The sequence below is a fragment of the Sapajus apella genome, unplaced genomic scaffold, assembly GCF_009761245.1.
Source record: "Sapajus apella isolate SASKATOON/1434 unplaced genomic scaffold, GSC_monkey_1.0 scaffold42, whole genome shotgun sequence".
Taxonomy (NCBI): Eukaryota; Metazoa; Chordata; class Mammalia; order Primates; family Cebidae; genus Sapajus; species Sapajus apella.
The window spans coordinates 5107054-5125860 of NW_022436982.1; the positions used below are offsets into that span (position 1 = coordinate 5107054).

The 18807-nt window shown below is 36.4% G+C and overlaps 1 protein-coding gene and 1 pseudogene across 3 annotated transcripts in view; both read left to right on the forward strand.

The window, feature by feature from the left end:
* The window catches only part of LINGO2 (leucine rich repeat and Ig domain containing 2), a 1269869-nt gene that overhangs the window by 201018 nt on the left and 1050044 nt on the right, over positions 1 to 18807 (forward strand). The gene's annotated exons all lie outside the window — the stretch shown is intronic.
* On the forward strand, positions 226 to 1984 carry LOC116566165 (annotated as a pseudogene).

The following is an 18807-nucleotide window of genomic DNA, read 5'->3' on the forward strand; positions in this document are numbered from 1 at the left end:
TTTTACATCCTTTATTAGTTGTATTCCTAGGCATTTTATTCTCTTTGTAGCACTTGTGAATGGGAGTTTGCTCTTGATTTGACTCTCTTTAAGTCTGTTATTGGTATATAGGAATGCTTGTGATTTTTGCACATTGATTTTGTATCCTGAGACTTTGCTGAAGTTGCTTATCATTTTGAGAAGATTTTGGGCTGAGACGATGGGGTCTTCTAGATATACAATAATGTCATCTGCAAATAGAGACAGTTTGACTTCCTCCTTTCCTAATCGAAAACCTGATTCCTGGCCTCTCGCTCTCCTCCCCGGGCAGCATGAGCTTCACCACTGGCTCCACCTTCACCAACTACCGGTCCGTGGGCTCCATCCAGGTGCCCAGCTACGACACCCTGCTGGTCAGCCAGTGTCTACGCAGGCGCCAAGGGCTCTGGTTCCTGCATCTCCGTGTCGCACTCCACCAGCTTCCGGAGTGGCATGGGGGTTGGGGGCCTGCCCGCGGGGATGGCCAGGGGTCTGGCAGGAATAGGAGGCATCCAGAATGAGAAGGAGACTGTGCAAAGCCTGAACAACCGCCTGGCCTCCTACCTGGACAGAGCGAGGAGCCTGGAGACTGAGAACCGGCAGCCGGAGAGCAACATCCGGGAGCACCTGGAGAAGAAGGGACCCCAGATCAGAGACTGGGGCCATTTCTTCAAGACCATCAAGGACCTGAGGACTCAGATCTTCGCAAATACTGTGGACAATGCCCGCATCGTTCTGCAGATTGACAATGCCCGTCTTGCTGCTGATGACTTTAGAGTCAAGTATGAGACAGAGCTGGCCATGCGCTAGTCCGTGGAGAGCGACATCCATGGGCTCCGCAAGGTCATCGATGACACCAGTGTCACTCAGCTGCAGCAGGAGTCAAAGATCAAGGCTCTCAAGGAGGAGCTGCTCTTCATGAAGAAGAACCATGAAGAGGAAGTAAAAGGCCTACAAGCCCAGATGACCAGCTCTGGGTTGACCGTGGAGGTAGATGCCCCCAAACCTCAGGACCTCGCCAAGATCATGGCAGAAATCCGGGCTCAATATGACGAGCTGGCTCGGAAGAACCAGAGGAGCTGGACAAGTACTGGACTCAGCTGATTGAGGAGAGCGCCATAGTGGTCACCACACAGTCCACTGAGATTGAAGCTGCTGAGATGACACTCACAGAGCTGAGACGTACAGTTCAGTCCTTGGAGATCGACCTGGACTCCGTGAGAAATACAAAGATCAGCTTGGAGAACAGCCTGAGGGAGATGGAGGCCCGCTACGCCCTGCAGATGGAGCAGCTCCACGGGATCCTTCTGCACCTGGAGTCAGAGCTGGCAGGGACCCAGGCAGAGGGACAGCGCCAGGCCCAGGAGTAAGAGGCTCTGCTGAACATCAAGGTCAAGCTGGAGGCTGAGATCGCCACCTACCGCCGCCTGCTGGAAGATGGCAGGGACTTCAGTCTTAGTGATGCCCTGGACAGCAGCAACTCCTTGCAAACCATCCAAAAGACCACCACCCGTCGGATAGTGGATGGCAAAGTGGTGTCTGAGACCAACAACACCAAAGTTCTGAGACATTAGGCCAGCAGAAGCAGGGGACCCTTTGGGGAGCGGTAGGCCAATAAAAAGTTCAGAGGTTAAAAAAAAAAAAAAAAAGAAAAAGAAATATTTGTCTTAATGTAATTTTTGCTTGAGGTACCTTTTAGAATATTCCTTGGTCCTCTACGTGAGAGCTCAAAACACTTTGTTCAGATCTAAGTAATAAGAGACGCTGCATAAAATATAGTTAAGAGTGAGGACTTTGGAGCTGACTGCCTTGATTCATAATTCCAGCTCAGCCACTTATACCTGTGGGACCATGAGTAAGTTCCTAAGCCTCTCTATCTTCTGGTCCTCAGTTTCCTTATCTTCCAAATGGGGATAATAATGACTATTTTCTAGAGTTATTGTGAGGATTAAATGAGTTAATGTATATAAGGCATGCAAAGCAGTAATTGGCATATAATATTCTATAATTATTTTTTATAATTTTAAATTTTATTAAAAATTATAGAGTTGATATACAGGTTTGTTACATGAGCATATTATGTGACGCTGAGGTTTCAGGTACAAATGATCCCATCACCCAGGAAATGAGCATAGTACCAAATAAGTGTTTTTTTAGCCCATGCTTCCCTCCCGCCTTGATAGTCATTTTCAGTCTCTGTTGCTCTGTTGCTTCTATCTTTATGCCTATGTGTATTCAATATTTAGATTACTCTTACAAATAGGAAACATGCAGTGTTCAGTATTCAGTTTTCTGTTTCTGCATCAATTTGCTTAGGATTATGGCCTCCAACTGTATCCACATTGCTGCAAAGAACATGATTTCATACTATACATATACATATATATATACACATATATGCACATATATGTATGTATATGCACACACACTATATATATATAAAATATATACTATATATATATAATATATATATATAATATATTATATATATATATAAAATCTTTATCCAGCCCACCATTCATGGGCAAGCACCTAAGTTGTGAGCCTTGTCTGGTGAGGGAGAGTAAAGCAAATTACTACTCCTGGGCACCCCGATTGTGGCTTCTACTGGGGCTGTGGTAGCTGATGCTGAGCTGCTCTGGGGTCCAAGGCCTGTGGAGATCCCTGTAGACTTGCAACTCTCTATCTGTCTAGAGAGCTACAGATGCCATGTTAATTCTCTCATTTGCAGTATTGCACAGGTCTCTGTGGAAAGTGTGGATCTCCTGCGGGTTCTCACTTACCTTTTCCTCCTGCTGGGAAGCCTCTCCTGACTTCCTCACTGAACCCAGATAGGTTACTGCCTAGCTTTGCTCTTTTCTGTTCTCTGTCTCACCTTGCTGCCTTGATGCATGCCAATGTGTTTTCTTAGATCATTGGCTTGCAGGGTCATTGTTTACTAGCCACCTTGTTCCCTCTTCATGACAGTGGTGAACACTAGCTGATTCTAGTCCACCATCTTGACTGCCCTCCCATTATTATTTTTAATATTGCTATTACTGCTATCAGTATGAAATGTCACACCACATCGTTGCACTCCCTGATAAATAGTAAATTTCTTGGGAAAGCAAAATTATTTTTCTCTTTTTGCTTTGATGTCAAAAAGCTGTGAGTCAGTGTCTGTGATGACTTTGGTAACTTGTATCGGATGAGGGCTTTATATATCTGTGCTTGAGTTTCCTTCTTATTTCAGTCTTCATTGTTTATATGGATTTTCTCTAGATTTGTTTTTATACCTTTATTTGTATTTTTCTTTTTTTTCCCCATTTATTTTATTGCATTTTAGGTTTTGGGGTACATGTGAAGAACATGCAAGATTGTTGCATAGGTACACACGTGGCAGTGTGATTTGCTGCCTTCCTCCCCATCACCTACATCTGGCATCTCTCCCCTTGCTATCTCTCCCCAGCTCCCCACCCCCCACCATCCCTCCCCTATTTCCCCCCAACTGACCCCAGTGTGTAGTGCTCCCCTCCCTGTGTCCATGTGTTCTCATTGTTCAACACCCGCCTATGAGTGAGAACATGCGGTGTTTGATCTTCTGCTCTCCTGTCAGTTTGCTGAGAATGATGGTTTCCAGGTTCATCCATGTCCCTACAAAGGACACAAACTCATCGTTTTTGATGGCTGCATAATATTCCATGGCGTATATGTGCCACATTTTCCCTGTCCAGTCTATCATCGATGGGCATTTGGGTTGGTTCCAGGTCTTTGCTATTGTAAACAGTGCTGCAATGAACATATGTGTGCATGTGTCTTTATAAAAAGAAGGATTTATAGTCCTTTGGATATATACTCAGTAATGGGATTGCTGGGTCAAATGGAATTTCTATTTCTAGGTCCTTGAGGAATCGCCACACTGTCTTCCACAATGGTTGAAGTCTTCCACACTCCCACCAACAGTGTAAAAGTGTTCCTATTTCTCCACATCCTCTCCAGCATCTGTTGTCTCCAGATTTTTTAATGATCGCCATTCTAACTGGCGTGAGATGGTATCTCAATGTTGTTTTGATTTGCATTTCTCTGATGACCAGTGATGATGAGCATTTTTACATATGTCTGTTGGCCTCACGTATGTCTTCTTTTGTAAAGTATCTGTTCATATCCTTTGCCCACTTTTGAATGGGCTTGTTAGTTTTTTTCTTGTAAATGTGTTTTAGTTCTTTGTAAATTCTGGATATCAGCCCTTTGTCAGATGGGTAAACTGCAAAAATTTTTTCCATTCTGTTGGTTGCCGATTCACTCTAATGACTGTTTCTTTTGCTGTGCAGAAGCTGTGGAGTTTGATTAGGTCCCATTTGTCTATTTTGGCTTTTGTATTTTTCAATTATGTTCTATGTGTAAGGCGACTCAGATTCTTCCTTAAATTATATAGTATGATAAACAACATGCACAAAAAAGCAAGCAAGCTATTCAAATTAATCCTGAATAATTTTAATAACATATTTGGATATGAAAGTAAAAATAAAATACATGTTTTGAATGTGTAACCTTCTATTTTAAAATCTTATAATTATACCGTAAGATAAATATAAAGTGAAGGCATCAGAAATGTTTAGAGATGGAGTGAAGTGCAGTGTCAATCTATCTGATTTGTTTTGCATTCCTGTGAGATTCTGGTCACAAAAGCTATGTGAACAAACTACAGAAGAAAACACAAAGACACTGGTAAGTTGCAGCCACTAAAGATGATCTGCTTATATATAGAAGGGGTAAATAGTTGAGTTTTTGGCTATTAAATTTTGCTGGTCAGTTGTTGCCTCCTTTTGAACAAGAAACATTTCATTTACATTTAATTATGCCGTTTTGAGAAATTGGTTTTATGAAAAAATGTATTTCTTAAAAATAAGATTGGTAGCTGTTTATGAAGTGGCTAATTATATTTTTTGTTGGTATGAAAGTCTTGGTTAATGTAAGAATTTGGATGTTTGTGATCAGGTTATTAATCTTTTTTATAAGTTGGTAAAAATTACTACACTTGTTTATTTTCTCTTTTTCTGGCAACCTTATTGGAGTAAAAATATAAAACATTTTGCCAGTTTATGCCTTTTATTTTCATAATGATCTATAGTAAAAGACTGAAAGAATACAATGATAATTTTGAACATTTAGACATTCTACTTTAGTGTTCCTGGTCAGTGTATACACTGTGAAAGATGAAGACCATGAGCAATCACTTGTCTGACGGTCTCATATTGAGAGTTGTAGTTTATTTAGCTGAAAATCTCTCAATTGAGTGACTGATGTGCATCCCTATTTATCTTGCTTCCTCCCCCTCTGGGATACCTGGGAAATCCAAGAGCTTTTGGTGTAGTAGCAACTACTATTTAAGGGAAATGAATGAGTTCTATTTTCAAACACTGAGAAGATGGCACTTTACCTATGTTTTAGGTTTTCAATTCAACAAATTAAGAATTTATTGGAAGAGCCTGCTTCTTAGCTAAGGAATTTATATGTCAGAACTAGAATCTCTGAAGTAAAATATTTTAACAAGTCTTAAGGAAATGAATACTTTAGGCATGGTATTATATTAGGTATTGAGAAAGTATGCATAGAAAGAGAATAGAGAGCTGGAAATTAGAAAAGTAGAACTGACCATTCTGTGTTATAAATATCATGGCCATGCTTGAGAATGTGATGAAGAGGGTTTAGGAATTTTGGTGTGCATTAGAAAATCAATGTAAATAAAAGATTATATGCTGAGTAGAGAAAATGCTTCATAGTGGATTTCAGAAGTATGAAATACTAATAAAGTAGATGGTAATTAGTGCTTCCAGTTATAAGGATAGTGAGCATAGGCTGGCATCTTCCCTCTGAAGCCAGAAATTTGGTATGAGACTCTTCAAATAGAAGAGGAAGCCAGACCTTGCAAGCATTATCCTATTTTTTTTAAATCTGTATGTTGTCCTAGTAGAGAACAGTTCACTACAGTTGACATTGACTTTGTATAGACCAGAGGTCAGCAAATTGTGATCTGTAAGCCAAATCTGACCTGCCATCTATTGTGTAAATAAAGTTTTACTAAAACGCAGCTGCATTCATTTTTATATATTGTCTATAGTTGCTTTTGGATTACAGTGGCAGAATTGAGCGGTTGTAACAGAGGCCTCGTGATCTATAAAGCTTAAAGCATTTATTTTCTGGCCCTCTGTAAAAAAAAAGTATGCTGACTCCTGATATAAAAGCAATGCAGAAATCATGTGTTGAATGCTCAAACATATTTAATATTTAGGCAAAACTTTCAAGAATAATTTTTTTATTTCTATAAATTTATGCGGTACAAATACAATTTAGCTATTTGCATAGATTTTGTAGTGGTTAAGTGAGGTAATGTAGGGTATCCTTAACCCAAGTAACATACCCTTCTGAGTCTCCATTTTGTATCATTCCACACTCTATGTCCGCCTTTCAAGAATTATTGAGTCCTATTGCACTCCAAATCTTTCTGCTGGTTCGTGAAGAGTGGGTGATAATACCAAAACAAGCCAGAGAATCATCTTTAAAAACTGTTAAGAGAGTTGAAAAGTGTAGCCAGGACAGTGGAGGATATTCTTAGGGTCTCCTTTGGTTTCTTTATTATAATGTGTATCAAAAAGATTGTTGACTCTGATTAAAAGATGTTAGAAAAATAGCATAAAAGTGATAATTTAGTCACAGGGTCATGACATTTTTACATTCATACTACTCACCCGTATTCCAGGGCCTGCTCCCTCCTGCCTGAGAAGTTCCACCACAGTACCAAGTCTCCACCCTCCCATCAGCATCCCTTGATGTGAAAACTCGATAATTACTATTTTGTTATATCTAAGTGTAGTTATGTAAATCACACAAATAATAGCATTTTACTAGGAGCATTTGACTAGCGTTGGGTCTAGGCCATATTAATTGGGTTTTGAGCAAAACACTTATTCTTTCTTGGCCTGTTTTCTTGTAAATGTATGGCCCTTTTATCTAAGTTTTTTTTTTTTTTTTCTCTCAATCACTTACTTTCACTTCATAGTGTTATAAACATAACGTGAGTTGATACATGTAAAACTGTTTTGAAGAATATAAAATTCCATTCAAATATAAATTGATATCACAATGTTTCTTATTATGTTACAGCAGTGGCACCTAGGACTAGAATAACCCTGAGGTATCTAACCCAAAATAGGCAAGTACACTGGTGTCATCTGATCCAGCCAGACCCAAAGATGGTTAACTTTGAGGAGCCTTTGGGACAAGAAATTTTAATTATTTATGTCCATTTTAGTCTGGCTTATGCATCCAATTTGAATTTCTCTCCAAAATTGGTGGTGGTAGAGACTCATTCATATGGAATTACCTGTAATGCATTTTGCTATCATGTGTTTTAAAGATTTGTAGGAAATCATAAACATAGACCTCTATAACATATATGCGGCATAACTCATAGCTATTTATTTAATTGAATAACAAAAAAAAGAATGGATTCATATTTACATGGGATCATGGGATTAAGGAGGAGGAAAGGGAGAGCCGGAGAGGGAAAGTCAAGAAGGGACCAATAACAGAATGTCAAATGTGCAGAAGGCAAGTAAGCAATAAAAATATTGAGGAGAGTATAAAGGAGAATTAATAAGAGAATGAAGTGCCTGATGAGTTAATATTAAGATGTCTAGATAGCTGATAACACATTAGACACTACACATAAAATGTGTGTGTTATAGCACTTGTCTATTAATGAAAATATATCATGGGCATTCATATAAGATATTGAAATATCTGTTTTCCCACTGGAAATAGAAGGAGATTTATTTAAACACAAGCCAGTATATTCTGCAACATCAATAAGGATATAATAAATATGCTAATTGAATCTGGGCTGAAGCCTTTTTCATTTTGTCAACTCCTAGACTACAACTTAATTATGAGTTCTTTGTTCTTTTCCCAAAATACAAGCAGAGTCCTCTTGGTATTATGTTTCAAAGGCATTTAACACTGAGAGTAGCTATATTTCCAGGTTTTGTAGTCTAAGGAGTTACACCATCATTGAAAACATTTTAGTGTTCTTTACATTATTGTCTTGGGATGGTCTATGCTAATCTAGATCATTTTATCACTACAGCAACTAAAGAGCTATAAAGTGAGCCACCTAGAGAAACTCATAATAAAATATTAAATTAGTTGTTCTTTTAAGGTATAAGCTGCATCTGAAAAGTGAGTAAGGTAGTTTGTTAGGTGCAAGCATTTTCAGAATTCACTGGGGTGCCATTTAGCACATTAAAGCAGTTCTTCCAAACTGCCCAAGAGCTCTGAAAAAGTGAATTAGTTTCACAAAGTGCCTGTTTTTTACTCTGGGGAATAATTGAAGAGAGCAATCTGGTTGAATAAATGGCATCTTTCTCTCTATGTCTTAACAGAATGATTGCAGTCAATATAAGATTTTCCCATTGCACCAACTAGGGTGGGGAGAAGTAATCTAAAACTTACATCTAAGGTTTCCCTTGCCAAAAGCTTCTAGCTGTAGATAGTCATCTTGGGATAGCCAATATTAAGAACTTTTGGGAATCAAGGAGATGAACTAGATGGATGAACTGTGGAGATTTTATCTAGAACGAAATATCTTTCACTAACAGAAAAGAACCTTCTCTGATATCCTAAAATTGCAGGTGGTTACTCGAACATCAAGATCTAATGGGTAGATTTAATCACGTTTCCAAATCAAACTAACAAGAGAGTCAGGTTACAAAAAATAAAAGTGGACGTTCTGTTAAAGTTACTTGAATGAAAACCTTCCAGTATTTGGATATATGTAAAATTGCAGTTCCCAAAAATTCCATGAAGATTGTTAAAGCTAGTATTGAAATTTTTCTATTTTCTATAATTAGGAAAGTTCTTAGTTATGTCCTTGTTATTAGGAATTGTAATTACATCACTAATATTTGATATTATTTACCATTCAGTTAATTACCAATGTTAGAATGATAAACCTACTAACACATGAAAAAGACTGAGAGAACCAACTGGGAACAGTATGCTGCAGAGGTTAAATGTGCAAATTCTGAAGCTTTTCTGTATATGATGAAAATTTGGTTTTACAACTCACTATCTAGGTGAGCTTTGGCTTCATTTAAATTTTTTAAGTCTTGTTTCTATAAATGTACATGATATTCTTTTGAGATGGAGTCTTGCTCAATTATCCAGGATGGAGTGCAGTGGTGGGGTCTCAGCTCACTGCAGCCTCCGCCTTTTTAGTTTAAGCTGTTCTCCTGCCTCAGCCTCCCGAGTAGCTGGGATTATGGACACCTGCCACCACAACCAACTAACTTTTGTATTTTGTAGTAGAGATGGGGTTCCACCATGTCTTGAACTCCTAACCTCAAGTGATTTGCCTGCCTTGGCCTCCCAAAGTTCTGGGATTACAGGTATGACTCACCACTTCCAACCAATAATATTTTTTAAAGTTGTTTTGACTATTAAGTTAAATGATGCAACCAAAGTGCTTATCACAGTGTCTGACACTTAGCACTGATAAATCTGAACTAATATTGTCATTAGTACCATTATTTATTGTCTTTTCCCCCATGGTGTTGACAAATTTTGCCACTGGCATTTATGTTGGTTGAGTGAATCAAAAAGTAATTTTCTGTTTCTTAGCTAATGAATAGATGATGACTAATGTCTTTGTATGAATTCCTTCATGAGATATAATGTTTCCTCCTTAAAAGTAAATTTAGGGCTAATGACTAATAAAATACTGAAGTAAATCAGGCTACTTTGCTTACAAAGCCAGAACACATAGATGTCAATATAGATGATAATGTCTGGTCAATAAGCAGTGGCCAACGGGTCAGGGACCCTATTAAACTTTTTATATGTTAATGTTTTGTGAAATTGATAATTCCTTGGTGCTCTTTCTCATGTTTCTGGAGGCACATTTGCTAAAATAAAAATATGACCACTGCTTTCTATTAAATTATATACACCTTTCACAACTGTATAAATCTTGGGATAGACCTATAGAACACAAGAAAACCCTTCTCATGGAGGCAAGCTGAGTTAGGCTTCTCTTTAACTGATACAAAGAAAAAAAAAAAAAAGAGAAGGTAAGGATGTCAATTCACAGAACCTGGGAACAGTGGTAGATGTGTGCTAGTCGGTGCAAGAGCAAGGTATGAAAGCAGCACAGGACTGAGACTACTGAAGAAGATACTCACTTACTTACAAATGGTGCCTACATCAGATGCCAGTGTCTACATTCAGATCAAGGTGATATTTTGTTTATACCCACAGGTTTGGGAGCATTTAATTTTGCTTCTAGTAATTAATTTTTACATACATACAGTAATGCAAATTTGATGAATATGTATGAAAAACAGTGATTACTTTGCACTGCAGAACTGAAGCATATTCTGATTAAGAAATCAACGTTTAATGGAATTTTGAAACCAGCATGAGTACTATGGGGATAAATGTTGTTTCCATTATACAGATGAAGAGATTGAAGCTTAGGTAGGTTAAGTTCATTGCCACACAATTAGTAAATGATAGAGTTTGGGCTAAAAATCACACTCTGTTTTGTTTTCTGTTACACCAGCTTTGCCTGTTAAGGCACTTTTATTTATGAGTGTGCAGATGCCTCTTTGATATACTTATGTCCTTTCCATTGGATAGATAGATGCCCAGTAGTGGGATTGCTGGAACCTATGATAGTTCTATTTGTAGTTTTATAAACAGCCTCCATATCGTTCTTTGTAGTTTGCATTCTCACCAACAATGTATAAGGCTTCCTTTTTCTTAGTATCCTTGCCAGCATTTGTTGTTTTATGTAGTTTTGATAATAGCTATCTTAACTGGTGTGAGCCAATACCTTGTTGTGGTTTTGATTTGCAATTCCCTGAGGATTAGTGATGTTGAGCATTTTTTTCATGTAAGTAGAAATGTTAGATTCTAAAATAAGTATGCAAATTGTCATAAAGTTTGGTAGAAAATATTGTATTTTTTGAGTACAAAACTTTATTTTATTTTTATAGTAGTAATATATGTATATTTAAGAAAGTTGGTAATATACTGAATAGCAGACAAAGAATGAGAAAGACTATTCTGTTTTGGCCTTCTTTCTGCTTCATTCCTTGTTTATCATCCTTTCTTAATCCATCTGCATCATCCAGATGTCCGAATGCTGGAGTACTCAGGTCTCAGTTCTGGGATGTCATCTCATCCCTGCTTACATTTTTCTTTCCAAGTGACTTTGTCAAGTATTATGTCTTTCTAGAATATCTGCATGCTGGCTACTCTTAAATGTGTATCTTCAGCCCTTAACTCTTAAGAAATTCTAGATTTGTATGCCTACCTGCACATTTAACATATTAACTTGCACTTTAAACCTCAAACTGAACATGTCCATAGTCAAATTCCTGATCCTTCTTTAGTTTTCCTTATCTTCTGCCATCCAGGTACTAAAATAAAAACACTTCGGGTATCCCTGAATCCTCTATCATTGGTTTAGAACCAATTTCTGGGAGTACTGGTTGAGGGCTGCTTCCCAAGAGGTGTTAATTGTCCTGTATTTCTGACCTGCCTTTCTGTCCTAGCCACCAAGGTTCCAGAAAAAAGGCCTTCAGGGACACAGATGTCGATAACCTGGAAATGGGGCAAGGAGAGTACACTGCAAGGTCTGAGAAATAGGAGTAGGTGAACTGCCAACATCTGCTACATATATTTAAACAATCTTACATTATACATGCATTTGCTATGCTATTGGAGGGTGCTTTAATTATTTAGGCCCATATTTTGGGAAACAAAATGTATAATGGAGTACAGAGAAGTCCAAAATGAAAATATCTGCAGTCCAAAAGCTTACGTCTGGATGTGCTGAATAAAGTAACTTATCAATGATATTCAACAGATGGCTTCATTATTTTGCTGGGGACTAGTAAAACTGCATATGACAGGACTTGAGAAGAACTGTTCAGTATCAAGTCTGTAGTTTCACTACAGTTTTGTATATCTTTAAAAACTTTTCCACCATTAATTTTCAGAAAGAATTTTAAAATGATAAAGCAGCTGGAAATTTTTTCGTGTCAAGAATCAAAATAATTATACCTATGATATTGTCGATACAATTATTTTTCCTCAGTAAGCATGCTTAATAAAATCACTTACAGAGAGTATAACTTCAGATACTATAGAATTGCAGATGGCAGTACCATGAACAGTAGAGCTAAGCATTAATCTACAGTTCCCAATTTCCATCACCATTTCATTACCATTTCACAGAGCTAATACTGCTAAGGCTGCTGCTATTAAGGCATCAAAGGACCTTGGAGAGCATCTGTCCTACAGCCTCAGTTTTACAGCTGAGATTTTTTATTCACTTAGCCTTTCCTATGTTTGATTTAGAGTGTCTGAGTCATTTGATCATGTAAGGTGGCAAAACTCTACTCTGCTTAATGTTGAATATTTAATAAGGAGACAGTTAAGGAAACCTGTGTTTACTGAGTTAAGGTCCACTACTCTGTGCTTTTGCTACAAGAGAAGGAAAAAAGGAAAATAACCAAAATGAACCAAAGGTAATTTCTTCATTAATAGTTCAGAGGACATCCCTGAACAATATATCCAAAGACTTTTCCCCTTTCATTAATAATGTTTATGTCTCATCTGTGAAGAATTACTGATAAGATACTGGTATCAGATCAGCCCTCACAGTTCTTAAAAGTCTGTATGCCAGACACTTAGAAATATTTGGACTAATTAAAGGGATGCATAAATTACATGGATCTTCAGACTATAGGTGAGTCTCTCTTTAGATTGAAAATAATAACAAGAGTTTATGCATGTTAGTAATACTTGGCATAGCAATCAGAGCCCTTCACTGGCAATGCTCTTTTTGTCCTAAAGGCAATAACTGTAGCAATAGGGCTGTCAAATAATTCCCCATTTGTTTCAGTGTTAAATAATAGAAAGTATATCATTCATGTTTCTTTGTTCATATGTGTGTATCTGTGTGTGTGTAATTATGTATTAGTCAGTAAATATAATATTTGTTGAATATTGACTATTTGCAAGACACTATATTAGATATAAAAAATATGAAACATTAAAATAAAAGTCCCTTTTAATGTAATAGCAGCTGTCTGTTGATTAATGGTTAGTCTAAGCTAAAACACAGTGAGACAGAGATTAAATTTAAGTCTCCTAAAATTTATTACAGTCAGTCATTCCTATCCATTGGTTGAATATTGATGGGTAACTGTCATTTGGTTGAATATTCCATGGGTAACTGTCATTTCAACCAAGGACCAAAAATATTCAGAAAAAACAAAAATAAAGCAATAACAATAATACAAATAAAAACCAAAACAGAATAACAACTACAGTTGACCCTTGAACAACGTTGGTTTGAACAGCACAAGACCAATTATACACAGATGTTTATCAACCAAATATGGTTCAAATATACAGTATTCATGGGATGTAAAACCTGCATATGTGGATGGCTGAGTTTTCATATATGTGAGTTCCACAGAGACAACTGCATGATTTGAACATGCATGAATTTTGGTATACATAGGGGTCCTGGAACGTATTCCTTGTGTATACTGAGGGGCAACTATATTAACATAGCATTTATCTATTTTCATGTTTTTATTTTTAATTTTTGTGGGTACATTTGGTATTATAAGTAATCTAGAGATAATTTAAAGTATACTGGAGGATGTGCACAGGTTACATGTAAATACCACATCACTTTATATAAGGTACTCAAGCCTCCATGGAGTTTGTTGGTTTTGGAACCAATCTCTCATAGATACCAGGGATGGCTCTATATATTTTCTATTAATCTGTGTATCTTCTCCAGTTTTCCCATATGGTGTGTGTGTGTGTGTGTGTGTGTGTGTGTGTGTGTGTGTGTTTAAGTGTGTTCTACAGTGGATAACATTTGGAAGGTAACCTTGATGCATTATTAAAATTTTATAACTGAACCTTTATAACATATCTACTCTAAGAAACTTTTTTAAGCAAATTATTTTGCTGCATTTGCATATAGTGCTTTGACACATAAAGTCTTTTGAAAATAATGTATTTTATATTGGCAATAAAACTTTATGGTTTATATATTCACCACCATGATAACTGTATGATACACATGAACAAACACATAGGTAGAGCTTATCATAGGTGTATGAATAAGATAATACTAATATTTACACTTACCATGTGGCAGGTACTGTCTAAATACAGTAGCTATATTAACTCATTTAATTTTTACAATGGTTATATACGAAGGATGTACTAGTATTAACCCTATTTTATACATGAAGAAAGGGAACCACATACAGATTAATTAACTTGTCCAAGGAGATACAAGTAATACATGGAGTTGCAATGAATCCAAGGAAGCTAATGCTTACGTCAGCATTTTAAACCATTGTTTTGATTTCTATATATATAGTGTGTGTCTGTGTGTGTGTGTGTGTGTGTGAATGTTTAGCATGCATCTAATAGTAATAGGGAAGAATACTAATTTCCTGGAATTGCTGTTATATAGACCTGAATTCATATTTTCTCTTTTCCTTTTTCCAGCTCTGTAGCCTGGAAAGTGTTTGCATTCTGTGTGTCTCAGTAGATATAGTTGTGCCTATCTGAGAAAGTACATAGAATTACATAATACACATGTATGGTAGAATATACACAGCATGATGTTGTGCCATATAATAATAGATGTCCTTCCTTTAATTTTTGGCATTTCCTAATACACTATATTACCTCTAATTAACCAATATTTCTTGATAATGGTGTTCATGGAAGAATTAATGTAGTTTTAAATTCTGAATTTGTATTTCAAGTCTGCATTTTGATGCAGTATATACAAATAAAATACCATAAAATGTTACGAGATTATTTTTTAGCTAATAGTATTTGTATTAAAAATCAAAGAAAAAGTATTATAAAGAGAGAGAAAGAGTGAGAGAGAGATCACATATAAACAGTAAAATGAGCATATGTTTATATAAGCTAAAATTTAAAAGAAAATAGACCTAACATATATTCATGGAATAGTTTCTTTCTTTTGTATACTTCATTTAATTAAATCTTTATGGAAAACCTATATTTCAGTCAGTAATTGAAGAGAATAAGTCAAATGGGCTTTTCTTAGTTTATAAAATGAGGCTAAGACATTTTATTTAGATGGTTACAAAAGGGGAGAAAGTGTCATTTTAGATTGGAATAAAGTCAATTTAGATTTTGTAGATCATGAAATAGATATTTGAATTTATCGGGGAGATTGTTCCATGGGTAACTCTTCTAGGCAAATAATAACAAACACTGTCAAATAAAACCTAGTGATACAGATTCTCTCCCTCAGATAAGTTGTTTTCCTTTTGCATATGCCCTGGCGTTGATTTATGCAATACATAACCGCAACTGAGTTTGGAACTAGAGAAGAGATTAAGACAAAGGATGGTGATTCTGTGGAGCCTGCTGATGCTTGTAACCTCTTCTCTCTGAGCCTAGAGTAGATTCTGATTAAGACCATATAGTATCCCAGATATAAGCTATGAGCCTAAAGTAGATTCTGATTTAGACCATATAGTATCCCAGTATAAGCTGTGAGCTTAGAGCAGATTCTGATTTAGACCATATAGTATTCCAGATATAAGCTATATATTTCTTAAGCTTCTAGGTCTCAGAAAAAGCCGAGTAAAGTCACCCTTCCAACTGTCAATTCCAGAAGGGAGAAACTTAGCTTCTTTTTTCACAGTTATCACCGTATTTCTCTTTCTTTATTGTGTGTTTGTATTTCTTTTTTCTCATGCTTTTCCCCATTCAGTCCTCTAGTGGTCTTTCTGTTTCCTTGTCTCTTTCTTGTCTACACAACTGTAAAAGTGGTAGAAATTCTTGGTTCCTGTGGGATAATGGCAGCCAGTTAATCCAAAATTTCCCATGCATGCTCCAGAATCATACAGATCGATGGAAGAGCTTACAAAATTCTATTTTAAGCTTTTATATTGTATGACTCCATACCCGTATTCATTTCCTAGGTGTGTTCTAACAAAGTACTGCAAACTGAGTGACTTAAAAGATCAGATATTTGCTATTGCACAGTTCTAGAGGCTAGATGTCTGAAATGAGGGTGTTAGCAGAACTAGGCTCTCTCTGAATGCCGTAAGGGAAAATCTGTTCCATTCCTTTCTCTTAGGATCTGGTGTGTACATTCTTTGGCTTTGTGGTGCATCACTCCATTTTCTGATGGTTTTGTCTCATAGTGTTCTTCATCTTTGTGTCTTTTTCTCTTCTTCTTATGAGGACACCAGTCATTTTGGATTTGGATTTACCCTACTCCTGTATGACCTCATTTGATTACATTTACAAAGACACACAATTTCCAAAAGAGGTCACATTCAAAGGTACCAAGGATTTGGATTTGGACCTATGCTTTGGTTAATGCAGTTGAACCCCTAATGACACCTGTGTCAAACTAGCAGGTAAAGGACACTACACAATAATTACAAGTAAGAGGGGAGATTGAAATGGGAAGCACCACAGCCAGCTTTAGAGAATCCGCCTGAGCAGAGTCAGGCCAATGGCACAGAAAACAAGAGTGTCATAGTGTAGATACAGTGACAGAGCACAGGTAAATTCACTTGCAGGAAGAGAGACTCTCACCCTGGTTGTAAAATTTCTATGTCAGATCTGAGAGGAGATTGTTCACCAAATGTTACATTTCAACAAAGTGCTATGCGTTATACCTTCAAAGCTTTGGCTACTTTATGCAGTGGTTCAGATGCTGTTCTCAGTGTGCCTTCACAATGTCAAAGCAGCCACATCCAGTATGTTATCAGCAGGACAGAGCATTCTGCTAACAATCACATCCGTCTAGAGTAAGTCCTTGTTATTTACTCAGGTCCGTGTATGTGCTATTCATATGTCAAATTACCTCTGTACCCCACTGAGACATTTGTTCTACTTCTTGCTTAAATAAAATATTGCTATTCAAGACATGACTAAATAATCATCACTGTCATTCTTGGGATATAATCAAGGGAGACAATAGAGAAAATTGAAAGACAGTAGGAATTTAAGGATTAAGCAGTAATGAAGATATTGGAGGATTCTGTGGTATAAGAATATACCCATCTTTGAGACAGAAAAGGCAATGGAGGCTTTATTGACTCTCACTAAAAGACTCAGATTGTCTCAGAAAGGGGAAAGAAAAAATAACATAATTCGGGTGGCAAAAAAAGGGGAAATAAAGTACTTGTAGAAAAAAGAAACAAAAGTTATACCAAGATAAACCATAGAAGGAATTTCAGGCCAATTCCAAGATTTATTATCTATGTGGGAAACCCAGGAAAAAACTGAAAACTCAGAGATGAAGAGAAAAGCAGGTGGGTGTTTATCCTCATAGCCGATGCAGAAAATAAAGAAAATTCCACTAGTAAATGGTGGGGAAAATGTATTTACTATTTGAGGTTGCCAAGGAAATCTTACTATTTTGTGTAGTTTATTGCACTTAGTGCCAGACATATGTGCAATATGATATTTTTAGTAAATTAAACATTTGAGAGAAAGTTTGTGATAAACATCTATATCCTTAGGTCAGACTCATGAATAATTGCCATGGATTAAGGTAATGCATGTATAAGTAACAGCAAAAGCCACAATTACTTTTGCACCATGCTAATATATTATTAAAACCTACTTAGTTTGAAAATTTTATTGGCTGTCTTTGCTCTTGCTTGGCCAAATAGCCTAAGTAGCAAGGAAGTGAAGTTGCTGATCTTGTAATACATTAAATCTCATATTGAGGTCAGCTTCTGTTATAATTTAAAAGATTCTTATTTTATGATCTTATCTATGCAATGAGCAGTGTGGTATACTTCTTTTTGTTTAAACTTCGTTAGGAGTAGCATATGCTTTAAAATATCAACCCAAGAGAAGAAAAGAGCAAAGTATCTGTGGAGGTTTTTTTCTTTCTTTCTTTCTTTTCTTTATGGTAAGAAACAAAGGTAACATGTACCTGAGAGGAATAAAAGCTCTATGTCTGTATTCCATACTGTGACTGGAGTGGCTCTTTCAGTACGATTCAGAATAATAGTATTTCAGAATGTAAGAATACATGCTAACTTCATGACTAGAGTTCTAAACCTTAAATCTTTCTAATTTTAAGTAAGTTTGTTTTTAGTAGGGATAAATTATAAATTAAATTTATTGCTGAGGATAATTGGTGTGCTCAAATTTCAAAAAGGTATTTTAAATATATATATTGTATAAGGGCTATGTTTTCCAGAAGATTCATTCCTAAAAGATGTTAAATTTAAGGTATGTGTGTAGACTCAGACTGACTATTAATTTTAATGCAGTGCACAGAATTTATAATTTATATTAATCCAGTCTGTTTTTAAATATTCTCACAAAATTAATAGAAAGATTAAGCACATAATAAGAGGTCAGTTGAGAACTAATACCAGATTAATCCATAGAAAAAGAGGGATATTATGTCCATAGGGCCATGCCCAAGAATATGTATCACAATTCCTAAAACTCTGCACTTAGACATATACATGATTGAATAAACAACCATTGAAAAAGAACAAGTACCCCTTGGAAAATTACTTCATTAATCATACATTCATGGATGTACTCAAAATAATTGTTTGCTTTCTACTATCTAAATGAAATAAGCATGATGTGAGAAAGAGGAAGTTAGGGGCTGGGCATGGTGGCTCATACCTATAATGCCAGAACTTTGGGAAGCCAAGATAGGTGGATAACGAGGTCAAG